Raw genomic sequence first — 21958 nt, 5'->3', positions numbered from 1 at the left:
ATTTCAACCTGTTCAGAGGGAAGGTGCCAGGCAGCAACAGTGTCTTCCTCAAGGAATTCATGCTGGTTTTTTCTCCAGCATTTTTTAAATGTTTATTCATTTTTGAGAGGGTGAGGAGAGGCAGAGAGAGGGCGAGATTGGATCCGAAGCAGGCTCTAAACTATCAGCACAAAGCCCGATTCAGGGCTCGAACTCACGAACCCTAAGATCATGACCTGAGCCAAAGTAGAACATTCAACTGACTGAGCCACCCAGGTGACCCTCCTCCAGTTTTTTGGTTTTTTTTTTTTTAATGTGCTTTCACACAGCATCTACATTTGCATTCTTTCTCTCCAGTGTTCACTTACAAAGAATGGACTCATCAGCTGTTTTGGAGATTACTCACTCTAAGGAAAATGTTTTCTGAGTCCTCGTATTTAATTTCTTCTGCTCCTTTCACACTGAAGGACACATGGAACACAAAGATAGTTTTATTTTGAAAGCAAGAAAGTCTTCCTTGAATAGCTAGGGGTTTCTGTGAATTCTCTCATCATTGGTAAACTTCCGTCTTGTGCTAGATTTCACCTCAATTCCTAAGGACACAAAGAAAATAAGTTTTTAGTATTCTTGCCATTTCCTTGTCCTCCACTCCTAATTCTCTATTATGGTTCTTGGAGGACAAATCTTATCTTTTGTCATCTATCTATTCTTCATATATAATTAGACCCCTCAGTTTCCTTTCACAAGCAGAGCATAGAATTGAGCACATTTAAATAAAGAGAAACTGTATTCTGAGTCATATTGCCAGCATGCTGATGAGTGCTGTTGCTGAGGCTGGCAAATCATAATTATTGGTACTTTTAAAAAATAAAATGGTCTATAACCTTTAAATGCTATATATGAAGTGTTATATTACTCCCCACCACCAAGGCAGGAATGGGCAACAATTGCCTCCATGAGGTTCTATTATAGAAACACCTAACAGTAGGGCATCTGGGTGACTTGGTCGGTTAACCGTCCAACTCTTGATCTCAGCTCAGGTCATGATCTCATAGTTTGTGAGTTGGAGCCCTGCAGAGGGCTCCGTGCTGACTGTGCAGAGCCTGTTTGAGATCCTCTCTCTCCCTCTCTCTCTCTCTCTGCCCCTTCCCTACTCTCTCTCTCTCTCTCTCTCTTTCTCAAAAATAAATAAATAAACTTAAAAAGAAAAAAAACCTACCCGTAGCAATTAGGAACACACACACACACACACACACACACACACACTCACGCACATGCCCAGAGGGAGGGAAGGAAGGAAAAGAGAAACAGAACTGAGATCTATCTTCTTTCTCTTTCCATTTCTCTTTCCCCCAGAATGATGCTATGAAATAGTAAAAATGGTCCAAAAGAACAGGGGCACAGGTCAGGAGACTGGATATTCCAGAATGAACTCCTGTGGGATGGAAGAGTGGCCACTTGTTTCTCCATGTGGCATACAACCCCAGTGCAGGATGAAGGGGCTGATGACAGAGGGTCACCAGCCCTTCTCAGTGCTTGCTTAGTGGTGGTGGTGTTGCTACTGGTGTTTTTAAAGTAGAGAGCCCAAGATTTAAGACTGAGTGGCTCAGTGTGTTGAGCATCAGATCATGGCTCGCAGTTCGTGAGTTTGAGCCCCATGTCGGGCTCTGGGCTGTCAGCATGGACCCCTCTTGGGATCCTCTGTCCCCTTCTCCCACGCTGCCCCTCCTTGCTCCCCTCCTCATGTTGTTTCCCTCAAAACTAAATAAAAGCATTTTATTTTTTNATTCCGTTGGTTTCCTATTAGTTTTGTGGGTTGTTTCCTTTGCTGTGCAGAAGCTTTTAATCTTGATGAGGTCCCAATCGTTTATTTTTGCTCTTGATTCCCTTGCAAATAAAAGCATTTTAAAAATTCATTTAGAATTTGATAAAATGACTTCAAGCATTTTCTTGAAAATTTTAAACCTGGGAATAGTTTCTATCTTCACTTTATCTTTAATGGTTTTTCCAAACAATTTCACTTTTAAATCTTTCTTTTTTTTTGCCAAAATAATAAAACATCTGGAGAATCCAACCAATACAGAAGTAAAAAAACAGAACCTGAAAGCACTTTCACAAACCCTGAAGAGATCTGACTGTATCACACTGGAACTTTTCTATACATTTGCAAACGTATAGATGTATAAGTATAGATGTTTATATAGACGTAGACTAAAATTTGTATATATACATATATATAAAGAGATTTATAGGTATATGTGTTTCTGGGTTTATATGTATTTCTGAACATAGAAGTAAATAGATACAGGGCAAAATTTGAGAAATACATAGCTGTGTGAGGCTGTATTTCTGGGTATATTTGTGTTCATGTGAATGCGTATGTGCATATGTGTATGCATAGATATATGTATACAAATGTGCATATATTACATATATACATATACATGTATTTACACATGTATCTGTTATTACTGGCACTGTAATTCCTCTCAGAGTGGCAACTGTATTTATTTAAGAAAAATGTTTTGCAAGGTCATTTGGGATGGGAGGTGAGACATTGATGACATAGGTATTTGCAAGAGACAGAGTAACATAAGAGATGAACTAATTTTAAAAGTCATCATTATCTTTGCTATGGCTAGTACTTATAAAATACCTACTATACGTCAGATGCTATTTTAAGATATCTAAACCATTCCACTGGAGTATATGAACAAAATGTGCTTCTGCTTCCGGGAGGACAGGAAAAGGGACAGAGTGGCAGAAAGGGTGGGGGAGAAGGCTGTCCAGCTGAGCTCTAAGTGAGGAGCAAAAACAGTGAAGCAGTCCCAGGAGTGAGCCCCATTTTCTCTGCCCATATCTCTTTTCTACATCTTTTTCCCTAGAGCAAAAGTAAATACTGTTCATTTTTTCAGGCAAAGAAACTTGGCCAATCTTTTTTCTGAACTTTGGTCAATGTATTTTTTTATGAGTGGAGGGGAATTTTTGATTTTGCTTTTATTTTTGTTTTGATTGTTGGTTGTCCTTTGGACATAAAGAAAGTTAATTTTCACAGAAGCAAGCTTATTGACATTTTTTTTATGGGTTCTGGCTTTATGCTTACTCATAAAGACCTTCCACACCCCCAAAATTATATTTAAAAATTTCTCATGTTTTCTTTTGGCACTTCTGTGGCTTTATTTATTATATTTAAATCTTTGCTCTATCTGAATTTTTTTCTGGATTATTTTGTTTTTAAAAAGTAATGTAGGAGTTTATTAATGACTAAACACTTGTTTTAATATTATTTATTAATTCCCTCTTTTCACCCATTTTACTTCATTTTTTTAAAGTTTATTTATAAAGAGAGAGAGAACATGTATAGGGGAGGAGTAGAGAGAGAGGGAGAGAGGGATAGAGAGAGAGAATCCCAAGCAGCCTCCCCACTGTCAGCCCGGAGCCTGATGCGGGGCTTCAACTCATGAACCGTGAGATTTTGACCTGAGCCAAAATCAAGAGTCAGATGCTTAACTGACTGAGCCACTCAGGCTCCCCCCTTTCTCACTGATTTCAAATGCCACTCTTCTTGATATACTGAAATTTATTAGTTCTTACATTTATCTCTTAATTCTTGATTCCTTTCCATTGATTATACCACCCATTTAGTATAAGTTCCCTAAAGTAATAATTAAGGTCACTTTATAATGACAACAGCAATTTTATTTTGCTGATTTATTGAATGCTTATTATGTGCTGATACTGTTATGTTTTTTACAAGTGGAACATAGGACATAGAGAAGTTCATTAATTTACCCAAGTCCACACAGATATTAAGTGAAGGAGTCAAGATTTGAACCTGGATTATCCAGCCCTAAAGACAATCTCTCTATTTTCAGCTGCCTCATTCCACAATTGGATGTCATAAAGCTATTCTACTTCTGTGACTCTTCTCTCTCTGAATATTCTTTTATGTTTATTTTTCTAGATGAACTTCAGAATTATTTTTGACAGATTTTCCCCAAAATGTTGGCCTAGTTTTACATGGGGATCCTAATGAATATACACATTGATTTAAGAAGAATTGATAAGTCTAAGGAGTCTTCCTTTTCATGAATAAGGTATGCTTCTCTATTTATTTGTCTTCTTTTACATCCCTCTATAGAGATATTTGCAAACATTTTAATGGTAACAGGACTTGGTCTGTCCATTTTATTTCCTGATTATTGGTTATATAGGAAACCTATTAACTTTTGTATAATAAAGCCAAGTAGTAGTAAGGATGGCATCTAAGTCTTACTTGTGATTTTAACATGAGTGCTTCCAGTGTTTTGCCATACATATAACCTACATTTTGATTTGACAGATATATTCTTAAATATTAAAGGAATGTTCACACCTTCCTATTTTGCTATGATTTTAAAAGTCAGAAACAGATATTAACTTCTTATCAAATACCTCTTCTATACCTATCAACATGATTACCTTTCCACCTTTGACCAATTAATAAAGTAAATTGTTAATAAATATCTAACATTAAGCCTTTTTTAAAGTCCTAGAATAAACTCCACTTAGTTTTGTCTACTTTTTAGTTTATTCTAGGCTTTTATTTGCCTTGTTATTTAGAATCTTTCCATAAACATTCACATGTGAGACTAGCCTATAATTTTCCTTTTTGTGTGCTATTTTTGTCAAAATCTACATGCCACTTTTATTTAAAAAACTCATCTTTTTCTATGTTCTGGTACAGTTATAAAGACATCAGAATTATCTATTTCTTGAACATTTGAAAGAATTCGCTCAGGAAAATATTGGATCTCAATACTTCTTAAGGGTATAGCTTTTAGAAAGCCTGAATAGGACAAAAACAAATCTATAGTTAAAGCTGGTACCATTTTTGACAAACATAATAGTTGGCTCAGATTTCCATAGTTTGGGAACAGACTAGATTTAAGTAAATCAAAAAGGTTGTCCATAGAAACTACACAGAGTATAGCCAAGACACACAGCAAAGAGATCACCAGCATCACCCAGGATAACCAGAGGTGCAAGTTTCTGGACTCCAAAAATCCTCCCTAGGAAACGCACAATGCTTAATGGTACTAGAAGCCCAACTTCTCTCCTTCCAGGCAGTCCTAATCTGAAAGTGTGTTGTAGATCACCCCACCTGTGCTGAGGACACCTCAGCCATCATGGAATTATACAGGTAGCAGTAAGATCTCAAGGACAAACACCCATTCATTCTCCACTTCCAAGGCTCTACCAGCTGTGTTCATGTTCATTTCTGAACTCCATACTGGGAAACAGAATAAAGGCTAGTTTTCCAGGAGACTCTGGGTATCATACCAGCAATCTTTAGAGTAATCTCGAGTGTGTGTATATCCACCCATCTCTTAAAGATAAATATAGTAGTTCCAAGATAGCTTATGATATTGGAAAACTATGTACTTGTCAGATCATAATCTTTTTGAGGCTAGGCTCCAGATCTCATTCAACTCCAGCAGCTCTATAGAGTGCCTGATAACCCAAAAATGATTTTTTAATTTTCTTTAAGTTTCTGTCTGCTTTCTCAATTCTCATATAAAATCCTCAACAATGATGCACTTTAGCCGTAATAAAAATGTTTTCAGATTACATCTATACCCATTCCTGCTCTATGTTCTGGTGTTAATAAAGCTTTCTTCTTTCTGACTTTGAAGCAAGCATAGACTAAGATAGCAGAAGTGAGGTCAGAAATATACTTCCTGATAAAGGAGGTAAAATAAATAAAGGAAAAGAGACAGAAAAACAGGAAGCTAGTTCAATGATAAGTTAATGCATTTACAAAGTCTGGCTTAGAGATTGGTGGGATGTAAAAGCCGGGTGATAAATTAGGGCTAGAAGTTGGAAACTGGGCTGATTTTATTTCAGGAGTAACATGGATAAATTCACATTTCGAAAAGCTCCTCCTGGCACCCAGGGGAAATGTGCATTGGAGATGGAAGATCAGAGAGTGGGGGGAGCAGAGGAGAGAGCTGATGAACACTTCCAAGAGAGCAAAGGCAGGAGGCATAAAGAAAGGAAAGGGAAGACAGACTTAAGATGTATTGGGAATAACTGGCAGGACTTAGTGACAAACTAGATAAGGGGACTGAAGAAAACAAAAGGGCCAAGGATAAATCCTACTTTTATGAGACTCACTCGAACAAGGAGCACAGTATGAAAGTTCTGATGCAAACAGCTTACTTTTAAGGTGACTGTGGGAATATCTACCTAGCAGTTCTGCTGGGCAATCTGGGTTGCTCAGCTGCTAAACAAACAAACAAACAAACAAGCAAAAATGAAACAAACAAACAAAAAAAGATGAGTTTCAAGGATGGGGGAGGTTATTTTAAGGACACCAGGACTTGAGCCATAAGTGAAGTTAAAATCAAAAGGAAGTTATTCTTCTCATTATCCACCTCTCAACATTATCAGTCTTTCCAGGCCACAGGCATCCAGTCTCCACCCTGCAGCCAGAGAGATTCTCCTAAAACAACCCAAATCAGGTCACTCCTGACTAACATTCATGGCCTTGGGAGAGAAGCTCACAATCCTTAATTTGACCTTGGACCACATTCATAGTCAAGCTCTAGCATACCCCTCCACCTCATCACCCACAACTCTGTTCCTTGCCACTGATGGGTCATAGGAGGATTAAAGGACAAATGAAGTCATAGAGAGATGATCTCTCATCTTTTTCTTTCTGCCCATCCGTGCACTCAAGATTTACCTCCTCTAGGAGGATCCAAATCCTGCTCCTCTCCTATAACTTTTTTTTTAAAGTTTATTTCTTTATTTGAGAGACAGAATGAGAGAGAGAGAGAGAGAGACAGAGTGCAAGCAGGGGAGGGGCAGAGAGGGAGACAGAGAATCCCAATCAGTGCAGAGCCCAATATAGGGCTCAAACTCACAAACTTGTGAGATCACCGTCTGGGCCAAAATCAAGAGTTGGAGGCTTAACGTACTAAGCCACCCAGGCCCTCCTCTCCTGTAAATTTTCTTGCATGTGTCTCTGGCTTCTACAGACTCACCTGGAGTTCTGACATCATAGGTCTCAGAAATATTTTCTAATAACACAATGCAAAATTTCCTTAATTTCCCTGTTGCAATTCCAGATTCCCATGAGAGAGAATCTGGGTGACTCATTATAAGGGTCAGGTGACCACTTTCATTCCAATCAGCCTTGAACAAGGGCCAATGTCACACAGAAAGTAAGAGCTTTCCCAAGACAATTGGGATGGTCAGGCTCACAGAGTGGTGTAGGCAACCAAGGAAGTGATCTCTATCCCAATACTGTCCTCTTCATATGTGACTACTTTTTTCTAACTCCTCCATTTCTACTTAAATTTTGTTCTAATATTACAAGATATCAGTACCACTCACACAGTGTTTCCATCCCAACCAATTCAGTAGTATATGTGAATCTAACATGCATGTTCTTGTTTTCCTTTAGCCAGATCACTCACGAAAACAATTTAAAGAGAAATTTGGTTTCCTAGTGTAGCGTCACAGAAGGCTCAGACCTCTTCCCAAAAAAGCCGGTTTGGAAGAAAAATGTTGTTGGGGCACCTAGGTGGCTCAGTCAGGTGAGTGTCCAACTCTTGATTTCACCTCTGGTCGTGATCCCAGGGTTGTGGGATCGAGACCTGCATGAGGCTCTGCATTGAATGTGGTACCTACTTAAGATTCTCTCTCTCTCTCTCCTTTTGCCCCTCTCCCCCATTTGTATGCTCTTTCTCTTTCTCTCAAAAAAAAACCATTTAAGAAGAAAAATGTTAAAAATTAAGACGCTAAAAGCACAAGGTTATTGACTACATCTCTGTAGTAACAGATGGTAATACTAATTGTTGTTCAGAAGTTGCATATTGTTTCAATTTTCTCAAGGGTAAATATGAAAGTAGACATGGACAGATTTTTAATATTCCATTTCTACACTCACCATATGAGCTTTGCAAATTATGTGACTCTTAATAAAATGCATCTTTTTTTGAAGGATGTGGCCCTCTTTTAAGGAGAAACATTTTTAGAAGGTAGCAAAAAATATCACAACCTAGAAAAACTCTGAAATTAAGTTGTCTATTTGCAAGTGAATGAGGTGCTATTTCTGTCCATTTCAATATAATCAGCATTCTTCTTCCAGTAATATTCAAATTGTCATTGCAAATTGCCGTGATGAAGGTCTGCATTTCTCCTAACTCGAGAAGATTCAGAACTCACCCATGGTTCGTGGGCTTCTTTAGCCTTTAGATGAGATTTTCATAATAGTTGGAAGATAAGTTTACCTCCTTCCATCCATGCCTGTTGGGTGGAAAATACAGCTAAAAATTTAAAAAAGTATATCATGTTAAAGAAGTGTGAGGTGGAGGGCATGTAAATAGTTGATCAAATCAATGTTAACAATGTATTGTGCAAAGAGGATGAAAGGGATCCTGAGCTTGGGACTTGCCAAATCCAAGCTCCATCTTTGAAAGGACATCTAATCTCCAATTAGATGTTACAATTCTTTTATATCTTGGACTTAAAACACAACCCCTGGACACAACCTAGATAATCAGCTTCAAAGGATGCCAGGATGAACTTTGCTGCCCATCCCACTCCAAACTATTTTACATGCTGCCTTGTCCTTCCCCAGAGCAGGCAAATTTACTGTGAGAGGGCCATCCCTTTGGATCAGGCATTGCCTTTGCTGGGTAGCATCTTTCAAAATGCAGATTCTCCTGAGAGAGGTAATATGAAATATCAGTGACGTCGTCACCTGCAAAGGTTTATCAAAAGCTATGCAGAGAGAGTAGGATAGCAAGGGTGAGAAGGAGCAGAAAATGGATGTGCAAGGACACAGGTGTTGCTTTCCATCCATGCTGCTTCAATTTTGGGCATTCAGTTGATGCTTTCCTTAGTGAAATACTTCTAATAACACACAAAAAATGTTTCAGGTTTGGTTTCTTCTTTGTTAGACTCATTTAAATCATGAAACTACCCTGATCAGACAGCCCATGTAATTTGGGTTATGTGTGTACCCAAAGGCTTTTCTACCATATTAAATACAGTGATTACCACCACCTTCGCTCCACACGGGGAACCGAAGTAGCCCGTGTGAGTTCATTTGCTAGTCAATCACAATCTTATTTTCCAAATCAACACAGAGTTGATATGAACATGTATATAGATGTTTAGCACCATCCCTGGATGTGCTTTTGGGGTTAGAACTGGGCATCAGAACAAAGATGGCCCATTTGATTTTTTTCTCCCAAAAAGTCAGTAATGAGGGAGGGAGGGAGGGAGGCTAAGGAGGGAGAAAGAGAGATCCTGTATGACTGGGACTGGGACAATTCTCTGGACAGTGTGGCATGGCCATATTCCGCTCTTTGAACCCAGAGGTGAGAAAAAGTCAGACTACTAAGAGCAGGATACAGTGGTTATGCACAGAGGGTCCTGGAAGCTGGGCAATTATCAGCCCAAATTCCATACTGAGTCCAGCTGGGGTCCATGAGACACCCTTATGCCCACATAATGAATTTCTCACAACTGCCTTTTCATTTTTGTTCTCAGTCAGCCTGAACTGAATTCTGTAGCTTACAAACGGAGTTGAAACTAATACAGCTCTTAGGATGTTTTGCAGATATACCCTTATCTGTAACGGCAGGCTAAGATGTCACAGAGGAGAATTTTAGATAAGGTTCCCAAAGGGGGATGCCTTGTTCTAAGTAAGGGCTACTGTGTATTTCAGAAGAATGGGATGAATGTCACCCAGAAAACTGAGCCATTGGCCACTCTGTTCAGAGTTAAGGTCCATCACTGGCATCCCAAGAAAATGAAAATATGATAAATAGGATTGTCTTCTGAAGACATAAAACATAAAATCAACACACAATGCATCAGATTAGATACATGCCAAAGTATCATTTATAAAAATCAACGTGGTTCCTATGTCAAAAATTTGATTCTAACATGACTGAATGGAAGAATAATGCTGATTGAATTTTGAGATGAATTTGATCAGCAGCAGCTTGGGCCTGGGCTGGTAGGTTTCTGGTTTAAAAATAAAAGATGAAACTCTCAAAAAGTGTAAAACTTACAAAAAGATAATTATTTTCAATTGGCTTTATCTAGGTGGATATATAATACATTATATACTATTTATGTAAGAAGTATATAAAATTGATACATTGTTTTCAACTTTGATATTCCATAGTAATTTAAGACATGAAGAACCACATAACATCACCATATTTTCATCAATAATTGCACACCTCTGTATCCAATTACAAAAGTTGAATTGTGTTAGAGGAATTGGCAATATATTTGTCTCTATAAAAATATGGTTTAGTTCTCTCTATTTATATGGGTTCCTTTATATCATGTCACATTTACTTTGGTCCTATATATATTTAAATGTTTGAAGTGCCTCAGACTCTTGACATAGTTTCAAAATAAAACTTTCTTAAGTTCTAATAAATTTTGAGTAAAAACTTGAATAAAATCAAAGAGAGAGCCATGACTAATGGCTAAGAGGACACTTAGTAGAAATATGGGTGGAAAAGCATATGTTTACAATAAAAAAATAATAACACATAGTAAGTAGAGTAGTGGTTCTAAAATGTGGTTTTTTCAACCTTGAGGATCCCAAACCCTTTTCAGGGAGTCCGTGGGGTCAAAATTATTTTCTTAATAGTTGTAAAATTTTATTTGTCTTTTTTTTTACTGTGTTGACATTTTGGTGCAAAAATAGTAGTGATTAAGGCTGTATGTGATTTAACATGAATCAAGGCAGTGGCACCAAACTATACTATACTGGTCATTACCAGTATATATATATATATCTTTATCACTATGCACTTATAGTTTAAAAAATCCACTTTCACTGAAGATTGTCCTTGATGCTGCACTAAATATGATTAAATCTCCACCCTTGACTACTTACTCATAAAGTATTTCTTTTTGATTCCCTATTAAGATAGTTGCCTCAAGGAAAAATACTTGTGCGATTTAGTTACAAGCTGAACTGGTAGCTATTTCTTTTTTCATGGAAATCATTTTACTTCAGAGAATGAGTGACAGGAAACTGGAGTTATTCAGATTTTAGCATGTAGCAGATTCCTTTTCCTAATGAATGAGTCTGTCACATCAAGGAAAATGTTTGGTAATATTGTTGCCAAAGATAAAATTCAAGCTTTCAAGCAAAACTTGGAATTAAAAAATGTTTTTTAATTTTTTTTTTTACATTTATTTATTTTTGAGAGACAGAGTGAGACAGAGCATGAGCAGGGGAAGGGCAGAGAGAGAAGGAGACACAATATCCAAAGCAGGCTCCAGGCTCTGAGCAAGCATTCAGCACAGAGCCTGATGTGGGGCTCAAACCCACACACTGTGAGATCATGACCTGAGCTGAAGTCTAACACTTAACCAACTGAGCCACCCAGTTGCCCCTTAAAAAATTTTTTTAAACTATTTATTTATTTTAGAGAGAGACAGAGAGACAGGGCATGAGTGGGGGAGGGGCAGCGAGAGAGGGAGACACAGAATCTGAAGCAGGCTCCAGGCTCTGAGCTGTCAGCACAGAGCCTGATGTAGGGCTTGACCTCAGTAACTGTGAGATCATGACCTGAGCTGAAGTCAAATGCTTAACCTACTGAGCCACTCAGGTGCCCCACAGAACTTGAAATTTTAGAAAATTTGTATCTGCCACTATAAAAATTTTTTAAAGTTTTAGGACAATACCAATGGTGATTTCACAAATATGATTTTTTTTGTATTATGTAATTAAATGTGTCAATATTCAGAATATCTCTATAATTCATAAATCAGTATCATCTATATGACCAATATATGATGCTACAAATGCATACCCAGCTAAAAGACCCATTCAAAGTGTAAGATAAACCACTGGAATTTAAGGTGACAGAGTACTAAAGCTTCATTGATATGGCTTCAGATTCACCAATGCAGCTAACTTTTATCTGAAAAGGCTACTAAAATACTCTTTTGCCACCTGCATAACTATGTAACTCCAGGTTTTCTTCATATGCTTTAATCAAAACAATATATCACAATAGATTGAAAGCAGAGGTAGATATGTATATCTACCTGCACATGTATATCTTATATGGATATAGCTTCTCCATTTTTCATTTGATAAAAGGATATTTAGATGATGAAAAATTATGCTTTTCAGAGAAAAATCTATTTGGATCATTTTATATGGAGTGATACTATTATTTTTCTCAGACTTAACAAGAGCTTATATTTGGAAAGAAATGGTGTCCCAGGGCATAATCCCACTCCCAATTTCTGCTCAGGTCTTAATCCCAGGGTTGTGGGATTGAGCCCCAAGTCAGGCTCCATGCTCAACATGAAGCTTAGGCTTCATTCTCTCTCTCTCTCTCTCTCTCTCTCTCTCTCTCTCCCTCTCTCTCTCTCCCCTGCTCCTCCTCCTCCCTCCCTCCCCCCAACCCCACTTCTCTCCCCAGCTCACATTTTCTCTCTCTCTAAAATAAAATAAAATAAGAAATAAAGAAAGAAGCAATGTCCCTAAGCAAATATTCATGGGGTGACAAATGAGTGTTAGAAATCCTAGAGATGAGCCTAAGATGTCCCTGAGACTGAGCAGGTGTCTAACTGGAAAGGAAAGGGGTTCTTCCTCTCAAATGAAAACAAAACGAAAACTAAAAGGAGACCCATGGTTTTAGTTTTTGTTTTGGTTTGAGGAAAGGACATGTCCTAAATCAAGAGTTCTGCTGTGTGCAATTGTCTCTTTCAAAAGAAAGGGAGATGGGAGAGAGAACATCTGGGGTCTATGTTTAGGATAATGGAAAATGGGGAAATGAGAGATTTCCAAGAAGCTGACAAATAAGTTTGAGTTAAGAACTTTGAGAGAAGTGCCACATACTCTTCAGCAAAATGGTTTTACAGAAAGGGTCCTGTGATAAGGAAATGCTCCTGGTTTTCTTACCTCTACTTTTCTGGTTCACACAATCCCTCTCCCAGACTCTCTACATGTCTTTAATTGGGGAGTATGTGTCCTGAAAAGCTATAAACATCAATTCCTTCTCTTGGGGAGACCTTGGCTAATACCAAGTCTAATATATACAAGAAAAAGTATTTTGTGTGATAAAGCAGGAAATGCTCTAAAAAATGGGTCAAAATGGTCAACATTACCATAATCAATGTTAAAAATTGGAGAAATGATAAACCTTCCTTACCATTGTGTATTTTACCATTGTGTATTTTTATGAACTCTCTGTGAGACAGACTTATCTATTAGAAATATATCTCAGAGTATTTACGATATGGAAAAGTCATTTAAAAAATCCTCCCCAGTTTCTCTTTATTTTGCCTTTTGAAACACTTGTAAACATTTATATGAGATTCTTAGGAGCATTAATCCCCTGATTCAATTTGTATTCAAGGTCTTTGAAGATAGTCATCAGTTTCTGCTCTCTTTAAAATTCCAAAATTACACTAGCACAGCCTCTCCTGACATATGGCAATTGGTCTGATTTAAAACTTGCTGGTTTAAACTTGTACATTCAGTCCTATGCGGACTGAATTCTAAATATAACCCATTTCTCCTTAAGACAAGAGTTCGATGCAATGTGAATTCTACACAGAATTTAACCCAATTTTAGATGTTCACCTTAAATTTACTGCTTAAAGTTCTTAAAACACGGGTCTTTAAATTACCTAATCAGGTCACTGACTAATTAACTACTACTGCACTTAACATGTCAAAGACAGCTATTTTAAAGTCTCATTTTGGTACTGCAAAGCTTCCAGTGGACTTATTTCAGCTAGGATCAATACCCAAATAGGAAAAACAGTGCATGATGGAAGACTGTCTAAGTATGTTTTGACATCAGGCACCATATCTCCCATCTGGTTAGCAGCTTTCAATGAGAGGCTGGGGAGCTATGTCTTGGATTCTGTTTCTGACCCAATAGGAGTAGATTAGAGGCTCCTTGGCTGAGACAAAACTCTGTGTCCATGTTTTCTCACCATCCAATTGTCTGTCTTGTCCTAGGTTCCTCCTTTGTGTAGTTTTCTGAGATGAACCTATTTCCTTCTGCAACTTTGACTTGGCTCTCCTTGGACCCAACTTCCTGTCCTTCTTCTGCCAGCCCTCAGAATTGGCCTTTCCACTAAAGCAGTAAGCAGTGGGAACATCAGCATTAGGAAACCACATCCACCTTCTTCATTCCCTTCACTTCACATGTGTTCAGTTGCCTTACTGAACTCACCCTGCAGCAATCACATTTCAGTCTCTTATCTTCTTTCCAACCCACTATTCTTTCATATTTTTCCCAAAAAATAATTTCGTTGGCTACTCTTCCCTCCTTTCACCCTTTCTCCACCATATCAGTCTTCTGGTCTTTCTTCTTCCTAATATGTCTGTTTCTATGTCTCTTCTTTTTATTTTATGCTCTTTCATTGTTCTCTTCCAGTTTTTTTTTCTTTTCTCTTCACTTCTTTTTCTGCCACAACCAAAGTATTTACTCTGATACTTGCCAAGCAACAAGTATTGTCAAATGTGTGGTTTTGAATCAGACAGCCCCCATATTGGAGCCTTTTATCTGGGAAATCAGATGAGAAAATACCAGATACAATGGTTTCAAATTAAGTAAAATCTGCTTCAGTGTATTTTGAAATGACCTCACTCCATTGTCCTAGGTTGCTCTTTGGGGCTCTACACACCTCTGCTCTGATTCTCCATGAGAATCTCACTAATCCTTGATGCTGGCATACAAATCATGGCCTCATAGTTCTAAATTGTCACGAATAACACCTACCAGTCAGAGGAATTGCAACTTCTTAGTTTTGCAGACTATTTTCCTTTTATACACGTACTATGCTCTACCCTTGAAAGGTTTATTTTTCCAAACATTGCAGAACTTTTAAATGAAAAAATCCAAGTTTAATCATAAAAAAAGAATAGCATTTTATTTATTTATTTTTTAATATTTTTATTTATTTCTAGGATAGAGAGAGACAGCGTGAACAGGGGAGGGTCAGAGAGAGAGGGAGATACAGACTCTGAAACAGACTCCAGGCTCTGAGCTGGCAGTCAGCACAGAGCCCGACGCGGGGCTCGAACCCATGAACCGCGAGATCATGACCTAAGTGAAAGTCGGACGCTTAACCGACTAAGCCACCCAGGCGCCCCAAGAATAGCATTTTAAAATGAGAACATGTTAAGGTATATAATTCAGTCCTGAAAATCCTTGATGGAAAAGAAACCATTGTAATTTTTTTCTTTTGTAAAGTTATATTTGTATTGCAGCAGAGCTATTCCAAAGGATAAAATGTATAAATGGGCATCCTTTGTAATGATTCTGTACTTTTTGCATCATGTTCTGAGTGTTTGAGATTTGACTAGTCATGAGAAATGACCTGCTGAAGGAGCTCAAGAAGCTGTAAGTGGCCATGACTCTCACTTCTGCTGATGTAATAAGAGCACCAGTTCTTTAGAAGGAGTAATGCTTCATTCTGAAAATTTCCTTAAGCTGTTCCATATTTGGCTACATTTTCCATATCAGATCTAGCATAGAATGAGTTTACAGCACTGTAAGTAGAAGTCATAACCAAATATTTCACATCCAGTGAGGAGACACTGATCACTCAGAATAGAAGCCCAACCAATCAGAACAGATACTATACACCAATACCAATACCAATACCTACCTCCTAATATCAGCTCTAGTTTTGGAAACCCATGAACAATGAATCCAAGAGATTAGTTATGTCAGTCTTTTGTATTGCATGTGTTTTTGATGTGCCTTTTTCTTGTATAAAAGAAAAAAGTGGTTTGGGTAAGTAGAAATTGGGCAAGCATCACTTCTTAAAGTAAACTAAAAAATCAAAATTGCAAAATTATACAACTGAAAATTGTAAATTAACTTACCAGTCAAGAGTTTCCTACTTAGGGGCGCCTGTGTGGCTCAGTTGGTTAAGCGTCCAGGTTCAGCTCAGGTCATGATTTTGTGGTTCGTGGGTTCAAGCCCCGCATCGGGCTGTATGCTGACAGCAAGCTCAGAGCCTGGAGACTGTTTCAGATTCTGTGTCTCCCTCTCTCTCTGACCCTCCCCTACTCAGTCTCTCGCTCTTTCTCTCTCTCTCTCTCTCAGAAATACACAAAACATTTTAAAATAAAAAAGAGTTTCCTACTTAATGGGAAGTACCTAATGCAGTGCCTGAATAGGATAGGTATAATAGGTAGTTTAGCTGGTGGTGTTAGTTATATCTTGTTATCACCAAAAACTTATCAAGAATTTATTGAAAATCTATGACCACTCTGAGGACCTGTCTAAATTATACAGAGGCTTCACAACAATATCTGACAATGTGAAAAAAAAATTAATTGAGGACTCACAGAAAGTGATAAAAAGGAAGAGGAAGTTGATGGATCCATAAAGTAGAAGATACCAGTAGATAGGAGACAAAGAAAAGGAAGTAAACATGGAAATCTGAAATAAAGGGGAAGTAAAAGACAAACTAAGAAAATAAAGTAGCCTAAAAATATATCTGGTGAAACTGCACAGTGCTAGGATGGGAAGACAGTCAATAATTCAGGAACAGGAAACCAAGAACTATAGTGACCTGGTGATTTAGAGCAGTGCTCAGCAAACCTCTCAGTGTCTCCTATTGCTCAGGATAAAAGCAGCCTTTTGAAAAGCCATGCAAGTGGGACTTCCAAGAGCCTCAGTAGGCCCAAAAAGCACGTGGATTCTGAGGTCTCTCCTCTATCACCCACACCCCATACCCCAGCCTTTGCATTTAGCTAGTTCCAGAATCCTATAGCCTTCAGTTGGCATCAGATGATGAAAATGACAAAACAGGCAACATCATTTAAAAATAACTATGGCTATGAAGAAAGTAAGTTTTGCCCTATGGGAAGAGGATGGAGAGAAGGAAGAGAGAAAGAATAATTTGTCTCATTTCTACAACCTTGCATTACACCTACAGTGGGTGGGGAGGTGGTATTGTATAAAGAGTTTTGGTCAATTTGGATACACAAATGTTTAGTGATGTATATGAAATAGTCAGATACCTACTTGTTGATAATATTTTGTTTTTAATGTGATTACATATATACACTTCAGTCACATATTATTAAACACCTAATTCAGCAACGTTGATTTTTTCCACACTCACATTATATTAAAAGATTGTATTCAAGTTATTCACCTGTGCCTTTGGCATTATCATATTCACCATTATTCAAATTACTTTGTGAGTTATTGAGTACAGTTCTCTATAGCACAATATTGTCATATTTTATAAATATGATTCTGGCTCTGAAATGTTTATTCCAAGCCATCAATAACCATTCACAGAATACTGTCAGTTGGCTTTTTCACTCATCTTATACTTGCATAGTCTTAATCTCTAATCATTACCACCTGATGTATGATTCTTTAGAAAAATATATTAAATATTGAATAAATACAAAATATTTATAACATGTGAGTTATAATGACTAATTAGTCCAAAGAAAAATCTCATGCATCCTACCCTCAGCATAAGAAATGAGCACTGGGTGCCTGGGTGGCTCAGTTTGTTGAATATCTGACTCTTGATTTTGGCTCAAGCCATGATCCCAGGGTTGTGGGACTGAGCCCTGCATATGGCTCTATGCTGAGTGTGGATCCTGCTTAAGATTCTCCTTAATCTCAGTCCTTCCTCCCTACAAACTCAGCTTCCAACAGTATTCCACCATTTTAAAGTTTGTGTTTATCATTACTTTATATGTTTGGTTATGGTTTTAGCACTATGGTTGTATCCTTGTACAACATATGGTTTCATTTTGCACATTTTTATTTCTTTAAAAACAAAATCATACATATCCTACAATTTATTTTTTGGCTTGATGTTTTATTTCTAAGACTTATCAATACTGAATGCATACAACTATAGGTAATTTATTTTCATTATTGTAGCATTTTATTGGTTGGTCATACCAGCATGTATTCATACTTCCAGGTTGTTTCCAGGTTTTTCCACTACGAACAATGCTACTATGAATATTCTTTTGAAGTTTCTGTGTACATTTGAGAGATTTTTCTATGGTATTTTATTGGTTTGGGTACAGTTTCAGAGAACAGAATCTCTTCTGTATAATCTAAAGGATCTATTTACAAAGTATGAAACAGATTTTAAGATAAGCTTCCTGTTACAACTCACAGCTATATGAAGAATGGGGATTACTTCTATACACTAATATAAAATGATCATCAAAATATAATCTTAGCTGGAAAAAAACAAGAAGAATATACATAGTATTAATCTAAGAAAAGGAGAAGAGAGAGAGAAAGAAAGAAAGAAAGAAAGAAAGAAAGAAAGAAAGAAAGAAAGAAAGAAAACATGTGGGGGGGTGGGGGACAGAGAGAGAGAGAGAGAGAGAGAGAGAGAGATGATAGTAAAATAACCAACCTAAACCGATGCATGAATTTAGCAAAATATCAGAGAGATAATTGGGGACTGAAGAGTTGACCAAGATGGCAATATAGGAGGCTCCTGAGCTCTCTTCCTCCCTCCTCCTTATGGACACACCAAATGTAGAACTCCATACAGAGCAAATCCATCTAAAAGAGATTCTGACGTTAGCTGAGTGACTCCTACACATTAGACAAATGAGAAAATACATTGAAACAAATAGGAAAAGCTGAGATATTCTCTTACCATAAACCCCACACCCAGTACAGTGCCATACAATTGGGAGGAAACTCCCAACTCTGAGCTTCACCCTGAGTGAAGAGTTTGGACCCCATATCTAGCACCCTAACTTTAAAGACTCCCCCCAGAAGTCTGGGCTTTTAAAAAGCCCTGCTCTGAAAGCCAAAGGCTTGTGTCCATGAGACTTACAAGACTATAGCAAACAAAGAATCAGCTCTTAACAATGCATGAGCACTCACTGCAACGACCCTCTCCTCCAGCCTAAGTGCAGAGAACATAAGAAAAATTGCCAACTCTAAGTCTTTCCCTGAAAGAAAGCCTGCATCTAGATTATACCTGTAATCCACCTCTTGAGAACACTGATAGGTCTTGTTATACCCTCAACTACAGGAAACCATCTAGAAAGAAGGAGGTTTGGACAATCACAAAAATTTTGAGAGGCAATCAGGAACTCAAGCCAGGCTGATTAATGAGGCTCATTTTTCTTTTTTGAGTTTTGAGTATTTATTACCTTTGTTTTGAAAGTAACTTAATTGTAAGTTTATATCATTTAATTTTTTTTCTTAAATAGTTTATTGTCAAGTTGGTTTCCATATAACATGCAATGCTCATCCCAACAAGTCCTCCTCCATGCCCATCACCCCCCTTCCCCTCTGCCCCACCCCCATCAGCCCAATGAGGCTCATTGTCTAAGACTGGGAAGGGAAGCTGTTTATTTTATGTGCAGAAACCAACACAAAAAATAAAAATAAAAGAAAGTGAAAACACAGGGGAATATGTTCCAAACAAACAATAAGATAAATATTTACAAACCAATCTTAATGAAATGGAGATACATCTTTTGCCCTATAAAGAGTTCAAAATAATAATCATAAAAATATACAACAAGGTTAGGAAAGCAATGCATGAGCAGTGATAATTCAACCCAGAAATATAAAATATTTAAAAGGCTCCAAACAGAAATCACAGAGCTGAAGAATATATTAACTGAACTGAAAAAATTCAGTTCAGGGGTTTAACGGAAGAGTAGATGAAGCAGAAGAAAGGATTGGAGAACTCAAAAACAGGGCAATGGAATTCATCCAATCAGAGGATCAAAAAGGAAAAGAATGAAAAAGAATGAAGACAGTTTAAGAGACTCCCAGTACTCTATCAAACACACTAATAGACACACAAGATCTTCCATGATAACTCCTAGCTATGAGATAGAGCAGGGACTAGATTCCGGTCCCCTTAATCATGACTACAAAATCCAGCATTCTTTCGCTGCCTCCATAAGGAAGAGAAAAGGCTAAAACACTATACCTCTTGAGTAGCGTATTCTGTGGGAATGCATAGGGAGGATGCTTACTGAAAGGGGGATGCTTCCTACAAAGACGGGTGAAGATAAGACCATTACAGTCTTCTCCAAGATGGACCCCAGACCTGAACTTTCACCAGCTTTTTTCCTAATTGTGATATTAAAAATCACCCCCAGGTGTGGTACCATGTTAATTAAACATGTGATGCATGAAAAAGCATGACCTTTAAGTGCACCGGTGTTAATAAATCCCTGCCTCTACATGCTTATATGTCACCCTTTTCCCACCCAACACTCTCTTAAAAACTCTCCCTGATCAGTGAGTCAGCCTGAGGATTCTTTCCTTTGTGCTGCTTCACTTGTACTGAAGCACAAGCCTCAATATAAAGTCCTGCCTGAAACTCCTGTTTGGCCTCTTGTCGATTTTTATTGCTTAGAAAGCCCGAAGGTTGCCCTGGTTTGGTAACAGCTAGATATTCACCATTATATAGTATGATGATATGATATAATTATCATATTAAATTATGTATTAATTTATGTATTAAATTATGTGTAGATCCTTAAATGAGTCCTTTTTTCCTTTTATTTTCTTTTTTCTTTTCTTAATAATGTTTTCTGTCCCTGAATGTCTTTCATGCCCCCTTCATCTAGAGGTATATTTCTAGACTCATTTCACATTGTTAGCATTTCTGGAGAGCCTCTTGTTTCACAAAAATAGTATTGTAGAAAGTACTGAAGAGCTTATGCTTCCAAAGAAGAAACCTTTTTCTTGGAATTAATTATTTGAAAACTCTACTTTCTCAAATGCCCACATCACGGAGTCAATAACTCAGTAACTGTCTTTGTAAACTGTGTCTTTAATCTGATTATATTTACGTCCTCTATTTTTGCTATCTCTTCCCTCCTATGCTTCAGAATTAGTGGAGAGGTAGTAAAGAAATTATCAGAAGCTAGATATTAGGAAATACTTCCTTACCCTAGCAGGTGAAGAGATGGTTCAGCACCAAGGACAGGGGCACTCATGACCATCCAGGCTTATTCACCTGCTCTCTCCTCCCCATTAATATTTTAGTCATGTCATGACTGTGTTCCTTAAGAGTTCCTCCCCATTGCCAAATTTATCTCTATCTTAGTTGTCACCTTATATTAAAATTACTTGTTAATATTTCTTCTCCACCACACTTAAGCGTACTCTTCTTAGCCTCAGCACAATTCCTGGGGCATAGTAGACTTAGTAAATTGTAGATGAATTAATAAAAATAAATCAACAAATGGCTTTCAGAAAAGAGTAAAATTCAAGGACATACTTAGATAAAATAAGTATGCAAGGAAGCAAAAGTCATATATTTGTCATTACTCCTTCAGACATCAGTTCTCAATTGTCGCTGTGCATCAAAATAATCTGTAGAGATTATCAAAAATACAAAAATCCAAGATGCTACTCCAGAAATGTAGAATAAGAATCCTGAAAGCTGGTATTTGTCATGTGTATTGAGAACAGGTAATTTCCAAGAGCATGAAGTAATTCTTCTACAGATACCTCTAAGTGCCGCTATATCCCTTGAGGGGGAGTTATCTTCTGGAAAGGGTAGGAAGCTCCAGCTGTTGTCATTTATTTGAGCAGCAGGGCCCAGTCTTTTCAGTGAGGTGTAACAGAAAACAGCAGAAATTGTGTCTTTATGCTGACATCTGCTGGTCTCCCACTTATGGTGTAATAATGCAGATAAAGTTATTCTTTCAGATTCTCTCTTTCCCATCTGCAACCTATAAACAAACAGTCCTAAGAACAATTTCACTTCCCAGGTGGTGCCAGTAGCACAAAACAAATCCACTCTGCTTCAACTAGGGAAGCAAAGAAATGCCAGCAGCACCATGAACATGAGAGAAAATCTGTTTCAACTTTTGATTTTCTTCCTTTTAATGAACTTCACCTTTCAGATTATCTTTGTAGAACTAGCTGCAAAAATTTTCCCAAAATATAAATGTGAAACATGTTTCATTAAAACTGAAAGCTCC

The 21958-nt window shown here is 37.6% G+C and overlaps 1 long non-coding RNA gene across 1 annotated transcript in view; it reads right to left on the bottom strand.

Annotated features, from left to right (window-relative positions):
- Window positions 1-491: 491 nt before the first annotated feature.
- The window catches only part of LOC144238597 (uncharacterized), a 44439-nt gene continuing 22972 nt past the window's right edge, over window positions 492-21958 (bottom strand). The window contains exon 4 of the long non-coding RNA XR_013337165.1: window positions 492-572. This is a non-coding gene — a long non-coding RNA (uncharacterized LOC144238597). The remainder of the gene's footprint in view (window positions 573-21958) is intronic.

The sequence above is a fragment of the Crocuta crocuta genome, unplaced genomic scaffold (assembly GCF_008692635.1).
Source record: "Crocuta crocuta isolate KB4526 unplaced genomic scaffold, BGI_CrCroc_1.0 scaffold96, whole genome shotgun sequence".
NCBI classification, from domain to species: domain Eukaryota; kingdom Metazoa; phylum Chordata; class Mammalia; order Carnivora; family Hyaenidae; genus Crocuta; species Crocuta crocuta.
Note: the sequence above shows the minus strand (reverse complement) of the source record. Positions and strands in the feature narration are given on the sequence as shown.